Source organism: Thunnus maccoyii, chromosome 4, assembly GCF_910596095.1.
Source record: "Thunnus maccoyii chromosome 4, fThuMac1.1, whole genome shotgun sequence".
Taxonomy (NCBI): Eukaryota; Metazoa; Chordata; class Actinopteri; order Scombriformes; family Scombridae; genus Thunnus; species Thunnus maccoyii.
In genome coordinates, this window is record NC_056536.1 from 34,358,561 (window position 1) to 34,362,276 (window position 3,716).

Sequence of the window (3,716 nt, forward strand, 5' to 3'; positions counted from 1 at the left end):
GCCAGAGGCCACGCCACAATAAATTTACTTTGGCTTCAATGATCTCTCTTCCTCTGCTAGTTTTTCTAACTCTTTCTCCTCATTTAAGCTTCTTCACTGACCTAATCTCTCAGTCTTTCCGTCTCTCTGGTTATGTCTTTCCACCATTCTATATTTCTTTCCCTCTCCCTCCCTCTGTTCTTCTCAGTCAGTTCCTCCATCTCTCTCTTATTTCTTCTTCTTACACTTCTTCCTCTCTCTGTTATCTCTCTTTCCTCTTAACGTTTTGTCTTTCAGTGCTAACACTCACCCTGCCGGGGGGAAGGTTGTTGGTGCTGTGGCCACCAGAGGCCCGTCAGCAGTACACTGAGTCCACTGCAGTGGGGCTCTCAATCTCTGGCTGGAGGACCCAGACAGGGCCGCTGCAGTGCTGGCTCACTCCCTGACTTACACAGTAGGAAAGGTCAAATCCAGGCTGACAAATTTACTCACAGGGATTAATATTACATCATTTAGCTAATCTAACTTTAATTCTGCAGCGAGTGACATTCTAATAAACTGCATCAGCTGTTAATGTGCACTGTCACATCACTTTAAACCTGCAGTAACAGATGTTTTGGTTGCTATGGGGACAGTGGACGTTGATATGTTGAACTTGTTAGTTTGGAGGCGTGTTTCTGGCCTGCTCTCGCCGTGGATGGACTGACCTCCTGGGGAAAACGTTGACCCGCACTATACTTGGTTGTACTATAGAGCTGAAATTTGACTGACAGAAAATTAATGGGCCACAATTCTGATATTCGATTAATTCTTTGTCATTTTTTAATGCAAAAAAAGCAAAACATTTTCTGGTAGCAGCTTCTCAGATGTGAATATTTGCTAGTTTTCTAGTTTTCCATGATAGTAACTCAACATCTTTGTGTTGGTCAGACAAAACAAGTCATCTGATGTTCACTTGGGCTTAAGGGAATACATTGAGTCACTCATTAGGCTGTATGTCCCTTCCCGTCTGCAAATTAACACCTGGTAAAACCGCTCGTTGTTCTGTGATGGCGGGATGAGCTCCCAGCGCCACACGGTGCATTCAAGAAACGCCTGAAAACTCTGTGAACAAGTTGAGCCCCTTTAAGCTTTTTAGCACTTTTACTGATCGTCTCACTTCTTTCTTGTTGTTTATGGTATTTTTTATGCACTTGTCTACTTCCTGTTGTTACTTACTTATATATATACTTACTCATACATAAGTAAGTATATAAACTTAGCACAAAAAGTAAGGAAATGTGTGTTTGGTAGATTATTTCTTTGTTGTAACGATGCTTCTTGGCAATAAATCTGTTGGAAAGTCTGTTTATTTCCCTTTTAAATGGAGCCACATTTGTAAGGAACATGCATTTGTAGGATGAGCAGCAGAGCTGAGTATGTGGATTGCGCCCATGAAAAATTTGCCAAATCTTCTCTGCCGATGCCAAACAGCTTATTCTGCCGTTCTGACTCTTGTTTGGTGTTTGGTGGATTGGATGATTGAAGTCTGGAGAAACAAGACATATTGGCAATTTAACAATTTAACTTATCGCTTGTATATACTGAACAATCAATGGATTATTAAAGAAAATAATTACAGGATGATGGAATAATACAACCCGTCCCTCAGTCTGATAAAACACAGCTTTACAACAAATGAGCTCAATAGAAACTAAAAAAGTCTTCAAACTAGTTTTTTTAACACAGAGTCCCTCTTCAAGACTTTGGATATGATTTAAACTTAATAGGCAGGCTTATTAGTGAAGTTAGATGTCTAAATTTGTTCATTGCACAAGGATGTCTAGTTAAGATGGACTAATTTGCTATGAATTCTGGGTAAATTAAAACTTTTTCACACCCCTCGGGTCCGTTCACTCCAGCAGAAAATGTTTTCCTTCCGGAATTTTCAAGGAAAAGTTTCAGAACATGTGACGGACGTTTTACTGGGAAACGGCCAGTGTAACAAAGGGCGACAGACCTTTAGCACTTTGGCTCAATACGAACTGGTTAGTCTGGCTCAGGATAGTTTCCTTGGATAAATGAAAACAGCTGACAACATCCTCACCGCGGTTTCCAACAGGTTACTGCGGTCTCTAAAAAAATGTTTCCCTTCTTTTTACTCGCTCCACAACATCGTCAGCAAACCACAAATTGTTGCCATGTTTTGCCGGTTTTTGTCAATGGAACTGATCAGCATGATGCTGTTACATTAATCAAAGAGCAGAATTACGACTGGTCTAACACTTAAGACCAGTCTAAACTCTCTGAGATGGAGGATGGAGCACCTGCCAGAGAGGTTATTGTACTTAAGCAGAGTAAATTTCTAACAAGTTTGCTATTCATGAAATTGCGTAGACCTTATTGATGTGAGGTTAACCTGGGCTTTTGGGGAGCCTCGGGGTCTGGGGCCCTGGGGCAGTCGGTAATCTCACTTTCCTGCATAAACTGATTAACCTTATCGGCTGTATGTTAACACTGATCGTCACACATTAACATGTAAAAATGTGCATGTAATGCGAGTGAATACACACAAACACATCTGACTAGTCTGAGATCTCTCCTCTGTTGCTCTTCCTGAGGTTTCTTCCATTTTTTACAGTTACAGTTACAGTTACAGTGGGAGTTTGTGATATCGAGCTGTTTAAATAAAGATTGTTGACTCGAGCCCGTACAAAGTGAAATAAAGAAGAGAAAAGAGTGATAGAGGAGGCAGAGAGAGAGAGAGAAGAGAGAAATAAAATCTGACACGATCATTTTAATAGAAGAGCAGAAATGCTGTTTAGCTGCAGGGAAGAGCTGCAACCACCACACACACACACACACACACACACACACACACACACACACACACACACACAACCTCTCGGTCTGCAGTTTTGCAGTAAATGTAGCACCAGAAATAGCCTGAGAGCAGTAAGAGCAGTTAGCAATGAATATTTCAGCTGTTCTCTCTCCCTCTCTGTAAATCTCTCTCTCTCTCTCTGTCCTTTTTCCTCCACTTTCCACATTTTCTCTGTTTTCACCTCTTTAAACTTTTAATCTCCTTCTGTATCTCCGCAGGTACGTCCTCCTTCTCCTCTTCTCCATCCCTACCGTCTCGTTGGTTTCCATTAATTCACTTATATGAAGGATATTAGATGGATCTCAGTATAAATGTAGTGACAGCAGTTAATGTCTTCTTGTTTGGGATAAAAAGAGAAAGACAATCATCTTAATTATCTTTTTAATTTACAAAAAAAGTCAAAATAACAAAATAAAATAACATTATATTGAGAATAATTACACCAGATATTTGACTTATCTGGAGAAAACTACCTAATATGAGATAATTAATTCATTATTATGAGAAAACCACTCTGTTATTGTAAGATAATTAACTTCTTGAGATAAGAAGACACAGAAATATATATTATTATATATTATTATTATTATTATATAATATTTATTGTGGCCACAGCTGCTATCAGCTCCAGAAGTGACTCAAGATAAAGGAGTGTTGACATGATAACAGGTTAATGATCTCAAAAAAACGAAACGTTTTCTAAAGGTAACAAGATTATTACGCCGTTATCTTGAGAAAATGACCTTTTCATGTTGAGAAATCAAATCTTTTGTTTATTTGTGAGACATTAAAATGGGATTAAAAGACTTTCAATAAGAGTCATCTAAAGTTAAGTTTAGTTTGATGGGAAAACAAACAGAACCACAAACATTGT